This window comes from Myodes glareolus, chromosome 11 (assembly GCF_982192425.1).
Source record: "Myodes glareolus chromosome 11, mMyoGla1.1, whole genome shotgun sequence".
Lineage (NCBI taxonomy): Eukaryota > Metazoa > Chordata > Mammalia > Rodentia > Cricetidae > Myodes > Myodes glareolus.
In genome coordinates, this window is record NC_142036.1 from 4,299,392 (window position 1) to 4,312,492 (window position 13,101).

The following is a 13,101-nucleotide window of genomic DNA, read 5'->3' on the forward strand; positions in this document are numbered from 1 at the left end:
CCCCAGGAATACTGCCAGAAAAAAGAACTATAAAAAGCATATAAGAAAATCCAACTTCTTTATTGCTGATGACTTGAAATAAAATTTAAAAAAAGAATAGAGCAAGAAAAGTTGAGGGCAAGTAGGTTTGCTCTTAAAGATGATATCAACTGTTTGCAAAGGAAGCCTGTGCTGGTGCACTTCTGCAACTGACAAGACCTACCTGCAATTAGGTACAGACTCAAGGGTATCCTGCCGTCCTGCATGGATAAAAGCGCCTTATCCAAATGCCTTGTAATTGCTTCATCAGACCCGTCATGGATATCAGTGTATTTTACTCTTTTTTTTTTACAAGACTAGAAAGGCATTGATATCACTGTAACTGCTAAGCAAATCAGCAAATGATTATGATCTCAGCTCCCAATATCTAAGAAAATGTAAATGTAAGTACTACTATTTTTTCTTAAAACCTAATAATATTGGTCATTCTAAACAGCAATATAATTGTGTGATCATCCTTTTTAAATCTCCTACTGGCACATAATTTTGCTATGAAGAACCGGCGTATTATGTTTCAGCAAGGTCAGACACACGGTGTCTGTGGCAATTAATGCTGGATATTCATTGTTCAGCTCCCCAAGGAGGCCAGTGTGACTCCTGTAACATGAATACCAATGTGTAATTGCTATCGCTCATTTCTCCAAGCAGTTCTTTTGTTATCTATGCCGGCGAAGTGGACCAAAGTGGCTGGAGAGAGGGGCATATTTGGAGCAAAATAGGGGGGTGGAGAACAGAAGAAGGTTGGGATGAGATACATTGAATAAGGCAATTCTATTATTTGAGAGAACAGATATGAAAAGACAAAAATCTTTCCGTGGCTTCCTCTAATCGTCAGACAATATTCATTTTATATGAGCTGCTGTCATTCTGAAGTACATTTTACATCCTATGTGCACATGATCTATGGCATTATTAACTTCTGCAGGCTGCACACATCCATATGGATGGGCAGGGTTTCTCTAATGTCCGTGTAACTGATATGCACTACATGGCTGTGCACACAGCAGTCATACTTTGCTGGGCAGGAGAATAGCTGAATCAGATTGATTTGCTATCAATAGCATCTTATGTCATTCTGATAGGTTCCATTTTGAAACCTGTTAAAAATAAAGAAGAGAAAAAGCAGAAAAATCAATGAGTAAGTGGAGATGTAAATTACTGAAACCTGCTGTGAAAACACAAGGATCCTGTGTACTGCAACCATCCATGAAGGAGGGCTAAATTAATGCTTCCTACTATGGGCACCTTTCCCTTATTTCTCTTCCATAAAAAGAGGAAAAATAGCACCATTGAGGTTGTACGTATGAAATTTTAGTTTAGTATTTGGTAGGATAAAATAAGTACAAGGACCAATGATGGAAATATGGTCAATGATAGATTGCCCATGAAACATTAAAACTTCTAATTGACAGTCATTTATGTAACAAATAATGAGGTCCCCTTCGGGTAGGACACCCTGCTGGACACTCAGTGGCAAGCAGAGACAGTAAGGCAAGTCTGCTCTACTCTAGGTTAGCTACCCCATGAAAACCCAAGTCCAGCTTGGTGCACCTTCTAAAGCAGCAGCTTCTCAGCCTTGCCCACGCTGCGGCCCTTCATGCAGCTCCTCATGTTGTGGTGATGCTCAACCGTACAATTATGTTCATTGCTAATTTATAACTGTAACTTTGCTACGGTTATGAATCATAATGTAAACCTCTTGTGTTTTCTGGTGCTCTTAGTCAACTCTTGTGAAATGGTCGTTAGGGATCTTAACCCACAGGCTGAGAACCACTACCCTAAGGTGTTGCTAAGCGCAGGGGACAAGGAAGCAGAAAATATGGGGTTTGGTGGTCAAGGATAACTAAGAGGCCCAAGAGACTGAGAATTCTATTAAACAGGACAAGGATCTACAGAGGGATGATAACTCAGATCAAACAACTAATGTTTTAGTATTGATAGGACAGAGGCCTGTAGATGTTTGCCAGGCAGTGAAAAGGCAAGAGGTGAGCAGAAGCCATAGCCTGGGCACTCTGGAGGCAGAAGGTCACATGTTCAGGCTAACCACAGGTAGAGGAGGAGGGAGGGGGCAGAGAGGGTGAAAAGAATGTTGAACAAAGGAGGAAGGTGGGAGGTGGGTAGAACCTGAGAATTTTAATATGTAGGGCTGTGGCACCCTGAAGGCCTGTGTCCTAGCTAAGGATGGGGGCGGGGTAGGAGCAGAGAACACAGAATCCGCTGGCACAGTGAAGTCGGAGAGATCACATGCAATGGCTTCTATCTCAGTAACAGGTACTGAAGCGGCTTCTGGAGGAGGGCTTTGTGGTGGTTGGAAGCCTGAAGAAGACAGTATTGGGAAAATGACCTCGGGGGTGCAGCAGCGAGGAAAGCAATAGGGAGAGAAGGATCGCCTGGCAGCCTCATGAGCAGCCGAAGCTAGAATACCCACTCGTGCTTTTATGACCTTCTGCAATAAGGGTTCAGGAGCCTTAGATGAAAACAGTGCCTGGTGAGGCCCATCCAGGGTAAGAGACAGCAAAGAGACAGCAGAAGCCAGGGTGGGGAGAGGACCCAGGGCTCAAACATATTAGGAAAATAGCCGTTCATCACAGAGTGTCTGCCTGGCTCAACGTGAAAACCGAGGGACTGCTGACTAGCTACCACAGGGGCCAACAGCAGAGGCTTGAATCAAGGTGACAAAGGTTCACTGCCAACAGTTCTGGGTAGTGAAGACCAGTGGAGGAACAGAGGCCCTGAAGTGACAGGTGTTTTGCGTTGGGTCCTAGGTTTCATATTTAGAGCATATACAATGCTGACAGCTTCCTAAGTGGCTAGTGCATTAAGAGCATCTTTAGTGTAAGTTCTACAGCTTGAGCAGGTCCAGAACTACAAAGGAAGAAGGCAGACCCCTTTCCACACACCCACCTGAATTTATGTTAATGAAATCACATTGGGAAAGTCACCAAATAACCCCACCATAGAAGGCCTGGTTGCCAGGAGAACCAACCACCTGCTCAGAGGGCTGGGGACTCCCGGCCCCCACCCCCACCTCTAAAGGTCTCACTGATCACCAATGGCCAATGAATTCATCAATCATGCCTACACAAAGAAGTCTGCATAAAAATCCCTAAGGGACTTTTCAATGGGCTTCTTGGAAAGTGAATAAGAGTTCATCTACCTGTCCAGAGGGCAGCACATCCCAGCTGCAGAGAAAGAAACTGTTGTACCTGGGACCCTTCCAAACCTTATCCTCTCTATTTCTTTGCTGTTCATTTGTGTCCTTTAAAATATTCCTCTCAATAAACTACTAAACGAGTTTTCCTGGCTTCTGTAGCCACTTTAGAAAATCAATTGAGCCAAAGGGGGAGGTTGTGGAAAACTCCAATTTATAGCCATGGGCAAAACAAACCAGGGATTGTGATTGGCATCAAAATTAGGGGCAGCCTTATAGTGCTCAGTGCCCAGCTTGTGGGCTCTGGTGCTGTTCTCTGGTAGACAGTGTCAGAATCCAGCTGAACTGTGGGTAACTGATCTTGGATGACAAAAAACTGACCATCTTTCTTGTTGCTAAGGGAACCACTCCACCACCCCATGTACATGTGGTCACAAAAGTGGTCCATGTTGTTAGCTGAGTGGTGTTCCCCTCCCCTCATATTTCCAGACTTTGACACTGCCATGTACAGCTGGGTTTGGACATTTTGTTTAAGTGATTCTGTAGGGAATCAACACCAGACAAGGTCCCCAGATGATGCATCAAAACAAAACACATCTATTAGTCATTACATCCGAACAAAGAATGAATATCACTCAACCCACAAAATCCCCAAAGCCTTATCTGTTACCTGCTGTTCTTCAGTGACAGCAGTAGCTTTGCCCTGGTCTGCACTCTCTGAGGGGGAGGATAAGACTTAGTCACAGAATTAGCCTAGTTTCTAGACAGTAATTCAGAGTAAAGCCTCACTTCCTTGGGATCTCTCCCCAAGTCCTCAGAGTACATTCTAGTAACTGTCTCCCCAGAAGGGTCCTCAAGAGCATAAAGTCTCAAGATCCTCACACAACACCAATAAGCCCAATTCAGTCAGCTGCAGGTATGGTCCTCACAGTGGTCTCTGGTCAGAAGGCACTGATGGGGCAATGAGGGCTGCACGCTGCCCTGGCATTGACAGGGAGTGATGGAGGAAAAGCACTCATCATTAAGGTATTAATAGTCGAGTCAGTTCCTGTCAGGGGCTCATGATGGGAAGGCAGAAGCCTGACAATGAATCGCCCAAGGAAAGTGGGACAGCATCCTGGAGTAAGGAACAGAGAACCAGGCCAGTGGCATGGACCCTGAATGAGGAGGAACGGCTCTGGGAGGCAGGATGTTGGTAGGACCATGCTCTTTCCTCTCTGTGCATGGTGCTGAGCCCAACGCGCACATCTTCAGGGAAAGGAAAAGTTCTTGCCCCCCAACATATACTTTGGTCCCAGATCTGCAGAGACCAGTTCTCATCCCCACTTCCGGGGTGAGATTAGGTGCTTTAGCAACTCGCCAAGTGGACACCTTGCAGTTCCACCCAGGGGGCAGGCACAGTATTGGAGACAACAGAAGTAGTAAATAGTCCTCAGCGACAGACAGTAGCCGCAGACTGCCTGATAGGAGGGTAATTGGATTTCTGAGACTTACGACCTCCTGCAAAGGGCTTCTGGGGAAAAAAAGAAACAGGGGAGGGTTGCTACGTCCCCAACTCCTCATGCCTGGTCCAGTCTCTGGATGAAGAGGGCTGATGATTTACTCAGCTTGGCTGTACTTCTACCCTGAATCTGAACAACAACCTCCATGACTCAGATTAACTTCCACGATCATGCTCAGCTTCTTGCTTCTACATCAAACTAGTGTTTCCCTCCCTGTTTATTCACATGGACAATTAACTGTCTTTCGTTTTCTTACCAAAATAAAAATATAGAGTTGTAAATACACGGACTTTGTAATGGCAAGGAGGGTGATGTTCAGTTTAGCAGGCTGCAGTTCACTGTCCTGAGCCGAGTTTTGGTTATATCTGTGTTTTTGTGCGTCACAGTATGACCAAGAAAAAGTGACCACAAATGCATCTCCTAGCCTGCTGGAAGCATCATGGCTCCTAGCCTGACTTTCCCACTATTCCCAGTTCCCTTCGCAGGTGTCCTTGGAAGCAGTCCCTGGCTTCTCCAGGGGCACACTCTGGTGCTCTATGAGCACATCTTTATAAGAGCCCTGACCTGGGGCTCAGAGATGGGCTTTGGGAGCTTAGAGAACCTTCTGACAGCATACCTGAGATAAGGTACAAACCATCCTACACACAGGGATTCAGATTCTTCTCAGGCGGCTTGGTTTCTGTAAGTCTCTTAACACTCGGCCCCCTCAATTTGGATGTTCAAAAACATCCATTCCATCATCTGACTATATAACCTTTGATCATTTGCTTTCTGTTTTCTCCACTAAATGATGACATTCCAAGGACAGGGACTGTGGCTTCTGTCTTTCTAAAGAATGGATCAGGGCCAGGCACACGATATTCACTTGATAAGAATGTACTGAGCACGCAAGTCCATGAGTAAGCAAATGAGGAGGGATTCCAGCTCCCTCACAGGGCCCAAGGTCACCTTGGTGAGGTTCCCACACTCCCTGCACTCAGACCCTCAGACCCTTCCTTCTCACTGAGATCTGACAGGACGCGTCTTACACTGAAGTGTTCCGAGTGGCCACTCCACAAGTGCTGGGCCTCTAGCAAAATGAGTTATTTCAGAGCTTAGGCTTCACAACATCAGCAAGGTGAGCATTGAGCGGCATTGTCCCTTAGTCTATGTCACGTGAACAACAACAAAAGCAGGTGGCTATGAGCATGTCAAATGGCAGGCTCTGTTAGGAAGCCTCCTTAGACTCCACTCTCCCAGCAGATTTCCTCTCAATCGACCTCACAGCTCCATCCTAACAGACATGGTGCAGCCTAAGAGAACCTGCGGATGGAAACAGTCACCTAGGCTGGCAGCATCAGTACCAAGTCATAAGATGAGCACACGTCCCAGCGCTCCTTGCCTTCCAGTCTCTGATACAGCAATCAGGACACTAACTTAGAAGCACACTGTTTACAGACAACAGGCTGCTGGACATCCTTCCATCACACAACCCTGGCCTAACTATTTCACAGCAAGAATCACCTCCTCCCGAAAACCACTGCTGGACCTCATGAGTGACCCTGCATACCACATGGACCTTTCTCACTGATGGTTTCCTGTCCTTCACAAACTATAAACTATCCTGCAGCAGACGCTTTCCTTAGTTTGCACCCGCAACAACTGGCTGGATCTTGACATATTGTATTCACTCAGTGAACATTTACTGAATAAGATAATGAATAAAAAGGATGGATAGATAAATATGGATTTTATAGTGAAAGGCAAGAGGATACCTGAACTCTCACAGTTCTGCTGTGGCTAAGACAGGAGATTTGGCTGGGAGGTGTTCCTCACAGGAGGGCACTACCACCCTGGTAGTGGATGACATCAGCCACTCTGCTACCTTGACCATCTACGGAAACGAGGTGCTCAGATAGACAGGCTAACCTGAGAACTGGCCTGTTTGTGAAACTGGATCATAACAAACAGCCCGTGAGTTATGAGCAGAATAACCTGCTCTCACCGGGATCTTCACTTGAGAAGCTCGTATGAAAACCAGCGTTAGACAGCCCTGGGACACAGGCATTTTGAAGGTAATTTATGATATGTCTTTTGATGTGTGAAACGTTGTGCAATTATTAGTTACTAAATCACAAATGGCTAATGCAATAAAGTTAAGTATAGCACCAGAACTAACGAGATGGTCTTGGTGCATTTGAGAAATAGACCTGTGAAGAATGGGATAACAGGGAGGACTCAGCCACGACCAGGCGGACAAGCCTATGCAGCATCATTTCCTGAGGGCTTACCATTTAGCTGGCAAAGCTAAAAGCTGAATGTATACTATCTCACATAATCGTTATAGTTGTCCTATAAAGTGGACACTATGAAAAGCCAGAGTTACAGGAAGAGGCTGGAGCACAGGAAGGAAATGCCACCTGATCAGGCTGGAACACAGAGCACGAAGACAATGAAGCTGACATTAAACACACGTAGGCTGCATGTATTCCAGTGCCTTTGGCCAAGCCACAGATAACCCTTCACTGGTCAGTGCTCTGTTCGGAGAGACCAGACGCTTGATTCACCCTGGCGCTAACAGGCGATAGGTGTGGCCAGGCCTTATCAAAGTCCCCAACTGACATTTGAGTGGCCTGCTGGCTTTGGAAAATCACCTTAGGGATCACATTTCAAGAGAAGAGGAGGGTTGATGAGTGCTTACTGTGGTACAAGTCCACAGTCTAGCCAGCTGCTGTCGGGCAAAGCTCAAGCCACAGCACATGGAAATGAGTGTTGATGGGAACCGAGGCAGGGACCCAAGCAGAAAGAGGGTCACAGTTAGCAAAGATCGGTCTGAAAGGAAGTCAGTACACTTGAGGCACCTATGTCTATTTAATCTGTGGACCTAAAGTCAGGAAGGTCGCATCTGTCAGAGGTGGGGGGTCCCAACACAAAAGCTGCCTTGCCCATTAATAGAGTCAAGAACTGGGCAGACATTGTACAGTATTATGGTTGATTTTGTTTTGTAAACTTTGTCTCAAAAAGAAGTAAAAGGGGGGTGGTGAAGAAGGTTGGTGCTGGAGCTCAGGGGTACAGTGATTGTCTAGCATGCACAAGATCCTGGGTTCAATTCCCAGCACCTAAAAACAGCAAATGAAAGTAACAGTGCATCCATGAACATGTGGACACAGGCACTCTGACAGGCTCTCAGAGTCATGGGAGCCACTGGGCCTGAGAAACACGCCTTGGGAAGTTGGTTCAGACTGCTAGGATGTCCAAGACAGATCAGAGGAAAAAACCAAAGACATTGCATTGTTTCCACCTGGAGACTCTGAGCCTGTGAGAGAGGGAGTCCCGGATTACTAATGACATGCTGCAGGTAATTTTCCACATGTGGGTGGCAAGATAAAAGAGGCTGAGTGTGGCTTGGTGTGGCTCGGTTTCAGGCTATACACACAGAGGTGCAATGAGACACCTCTCAAGCCGAGTCAGACCTGTCAGCAAGACCAGAGAGCACCTGGAGGTGATCTGGACCAAGAAGGGCGGTTGCTCACTCTTTCCAATGCTAAAGTTGTATATAGTTCAATTATCTTGACTCTACTTTTCTCCCACAAGTCCAGAGTGTTGCTCTCTCAATGAGGAGGAAGGCACCCAACGAAGCAGCGAGAGACTTCTTAACATCATGTACTGGAAATCCACACATAGCTCAGCAAACCAAACCATCAGGGCCCGCATCTGTTTTGGTGCTGTAAATGTGGGTACCACACAACTCCAGTTCTTATCATGGTGTGTGTGTGTGTGTGTGTGTTGGGGAGGGATAAGCGAAACAGAGCCTTCCTGAGGCAAAAGAGCATTGTCTGAGAGCAAACACAGATTTTGCTGACAACTTACCTTATGCTTCATTTTTTTTTCTCATGAAAATCTGTTTTTTTTTTAAAGGATATGAAGACAAAAATATTGCTGAAAGACAGCACTCATGAAACCAAAGGTGAATGGGTGGAGATCCTGCTTACTAAGAAGATCCTGGGTTCATCCCTGCACCACAAAAATGTATGGAGAGCGTCACAGGGTGTGGGGGGAGAAGGAAAGGAACAGACTGGAAAAGTAGGTGCACTTGTATCAGGTGGCTGGGAAGAGTCCCAGGAATGCAAAGGCACCCATCCGAGAAACTCATCTCTATAGTTTGCTCTAACAGAAGGAGTAATTAATTAAATAATACTTAGTTCTTTATTTTTACATCACACACATTAAATTAATAACTCAAGCTTCTGTATTCATCATCCACAAATTTATGGAACCTATAAAAAGTCTGGCTTTCATAGGAGTGAAAGCGAACACAAGTGTATTATGGAGCTTGACCAAACAGAAAACCAATAAATATAACAGGGTAGACAGCGGTGTAATGATCTGTTCCGTCTCCTTAAGAGACAAGCCACACCCACTCCCTCCCCAGTCCCTTAAGGCAGGCAGATCTTCCTTCTGGCTTGCAGCCTGAGTCTCTTCCTTTTCCCTCTCCCTCTTGAAGAGGCAGCTTTTGTCTCACCTTTCTCCCTGTCCTGTCCTGTCCTGTCCTGTCCTCCTCTCCCCTCCCCTCTTTTCCCCTCTCCTCCCCTCCCTCTCTCTTTTCGTTCTCTCTCTCTGCTCTTCTTCCTTTCTTCCCCCTCCATAACCCACTACATAAACATCCAACCTCACTCTGCATGGCATGCCTATCCATGTCTCTGTCTCTTGCCCGCTGCCGCATGTCTCCCTGCCCAGGACCAGCTGCCTTCAGAGACCTGCGGTGTGGTCTCATGGCATGTCCATCTGTCAGCCTGCACTGCGGGGACCTGCAGCATGGTCTCATGGCCTGCTGCAGATGCTGTGGATCTGAAGCCTCTAAGAGTAGTAATATAAAGCAAGGTATCGAAGAGTCCGAAATCTGGAGCAAGTGTAGGGATTTGATGACGGAGTGGACTCGGCTTGTACGCCTGCTATGCTGGCAGGTTAGATGGGATCAGGAGAGAGGAGAAGGTCACTGTCTTCATCATGAGAATATGTCAATAAGCTACAACAGTTGATGCATCCTCTGGACACCGCTGAAAAGAAAACACAGCTAGTAGGCCGGAGGGCATTTGACCAAGGAGATGTTCACAGAAGCGTTTGAGGAAACCATGAAAAATGATGTGATGGCCCAGGGTAACAAGGAAGAGTTCACTGTTCAGCAGAAAGAGCTGAGCAGCTGTTTGAGTGAGTGAGCAGCTATGTGACCTGAGACAGCCAGAGACAGTGGGTCTGTCATGAAGGGGGCTGAGCAGAATGGGCTGCAGTCTTTGAGCTCCGACTCCACCTCCCACCGACCTGGTCCCATTCAGAGCAACAGAATGCAGGTGGCCAGGTCCCCGGCGGCAGGACTCACTACCTACACACAGCAAAGGTGCAGTGTCCCACACCTCACAGTCTCCAGAGTATGCCATAAGGGTCACAGTCAGCACAGAGTATGCCATAAAGGTCACATTGTCCACTTCCTGCTGTCAAGAGAACAACCAGAAGATCTGAAAGCTTTGGAGTAGGTATGCTAGTGTTTCCAATCTCACATGCTTGTCTTAATTCTTGTCTCACACCGACATTAATTACTGCACTCAGCGCCTACAGCTTTCTTCACACTCCCCTCCTATGTGACGTTTGAGAAGTACTCAATCACACAGGTGTTACTGTTTCCTGTTTTTATCCTAGAACTTAAATGCTGTTAGGTACTTCCCGGCAGGCCCTCTTGTCCTGGTATAGGAATTCTTGGTTGATGGCCAGAATTGGGAGTCAGGATGGGGGCAGAGGAAAGAGGAGCAATAGTGGAGCCTGGGTGCCATGCAGCCATCAGTTGCGTGGAGCGGTGACTTAGTATGTTTGGTTTTTTGTGTCATACCATCAGCTGGAGTAGAGTTGGGTAGGTGTACTACACATCCAAAGCTCAAGAGGAAGGATGGAGGGCCAGTCAAGGCCACAGACAGAGCAGAGGGTTAGCCCCAGAAGAATGACTCCAGAGAGTGGAGTAGGGAGTAAGAGAGAGCCCAGTTAGAAGCCAACAGAACAGAAAGGCAAGGTCTTGACCACCTGTGTTTAGGAACCAAGGTTGCCTAGTTGGACCCAATGAGAGTCCAAGTCACAGGCATAGTTTTGCAAGGCAGAAACCAAGTCAGAGTCTGGCTTTTGGCTGCTTTGAGTCACTTGTTACTTGGAGAGGTCCTCAGAGAAAAGGCAGGCTCCTGGGTGCAGACCAATGGTCAACTGGGCTGAGGGCATAGGGCTTCATAGGAAGTATCCCAATATAGAACCAAGTCTTGTGGAGGACGAGGAAGAGATGCTGCCGGAGAAAAACGGACTTCCTGAACTCCAAGGCATCACTTGAAATATAAGGACAGGACCCCCTTCTGTGGGTTTAGAGGCACTAAGAAAGGTAATGTATGCGAGAGCATACTACAGCCCCACCTTGATTACCTTTTGGTCAGCAGGGACTGGATAAGTTTAAGGTGTTTATCGATACCTTACCATAGCTGTTCTCACTAAACTCATGCCGGAAGTATGTGCCATCTCTCCTTACTTCACGGGTAATAATCAGTTATTAATCACATGAAAGTTAGATGGCATTTCTTCAAAAAGTTATGGCCTGAATCAAATTATATCAATTAACTCCATCAAAGTAAACACGGGTATCTCTTGGTTCCAATTCTAGATTTACCACTTACTAGAGGGCTGGGTTTTGCACAAGTTGTGCAATCTCTTTGAGTATTAGTTTCCTTGCATTGAATGGGATACTACTACGTAAAAGTCCACGCTAAGTGTTGGAAACAGCAGAAGCCTCCACCAAAAGAAAAGCAAAAACAAAAACAAAAAAACCATTCAAAGAGAAAAAACTCACAAACTATACAGGAACAAAATGTCATTCCAGTACATTAAGATTTAACTGTTAGCTGGGAGGTATTGGTGCCTTTCTGGGCCTTGCTATAATTTCAGCCACCTATATGAATATATAAATACCACAGCAATTTAAGGAAACACAGCCAATAACGTCATCCTGCTGTGGCGGGAGCAGCTCCCTTTGGTAGGCTATGAGTTACTGACAGACACAGTGACATCCCAGGGGTTAATTCCATAGCCTCCTAAGCTAGAAAATAAGGAAGCCCAGCACCCTCTGCCAGAGAAGAACTGTGGGGGACGAGCTGTGACCCCTGCTGCTGCAGGTCTCAGTGTTTCTCTCTGACAATCACTGTCCCTAAACTGCTGAAAGGCACTCACTTCTAGACACTAAACTCTGACAAACAAAAGGGGGGTGGGCAAGCTTGTTAATGTCCTGCATCTTAGACGGGGAGAGGGGCAGGCCATCAGTCTGCAAGGGAAAGGTAAAATAAGAGTCAGTGTGTTCTGTCTGGGGAGCAGAGAGCCAAGCAGCAGCGGACAGGCCAGAAGTCACTTGTCACCACCAGAGTCATCATGGCTCTCAGAGTCACCTTCTGCCTGTGTGCAGAGGACATGGGCTCGTCAGCACCTTAGCATACGTTCTTTCAAAGGTCTTGTCAAAGGCCAAGTGAAGGCACTGCACACACACACACACACACACACACACACACACACACGGGAGAAGACGGTGGTGGAGTGGTGGGGAGTCTTACTTGGGAGTTCTTAAAAGCTAAAAGGTTTTTTTGTGACATTTATATTCAATCCTTTTGTAAAACCTCCCTAGAAACCAGCTATCAGACTTCTTCATAATTTGCCTTCTTAAAAAGATGTTGGTTAGAAATGAATTATGGGTTTTTTTTGTTTTTTTTTGTTTTTTTTGTTTTTTAGTTCTGTAAGGATATATGAAGAGAGTGGCAGAAACAAGGGCTGTTTTCAGTATGATCATCTCACAGAGAACTTTATCTGGAGTTAGTATGGGCTGGGAGTTGAATGAGTTTCCGGGGAAAATGTCAGTATAGACACTTCACTAGCATCCCGAAAACGAGGGGGGCGGGAACTACACTAATTATGACTAGAAAAAATATTTCCACAATCTAGTTGCAGATATAATTGTTACTTCAGGTTTGGAAGAATTCACAACAGCCTATGAAATCTGAATAACAAGATGATGGTATAAATTTCCAGAACAGTATGAAATGGTCAGCTCTCACTGGTCCCAATGGCTTTGGCTGCTCCATTCAAATTACTTCTTTTTTAAAATATTTATCTATTTATTATGTATATAATATTCTGTTTGTGTGCCAGAAGAGAGAACCAGACCCCATTGCAGATTGTTGTGAGCCACCATGTGGTTGCTGGGAATTGAACTCAGGACCTTTGGAAGAGCAGGCAATGCTTTTAACCTCTGAGCCATCTCTTCAAGTTCTATAGAGAGCTTGAACCCCAGAAGCCCTTGATAATGTCTTCTGATTGAGTGAAGGAGTAATTCATAAACTTAAATTGTTTGAAAAATATGGT

General features: G+C 45.9%; 1 protein-coding gene across 1 annotated transcript in view; it reads right to left on the reverse strand.

The window, feature by feature from the left end:
* Positions 1-13,101, reverse strand: part of Rapgef5 (Rap guanine nucleotide exchange factor 5) — a 219,137-nt gene that overhangs the window by 74,384 nt on the left and 131,652 nt on the right. The gene's annotated exons all lie outside the window — the stretch shown is intronic.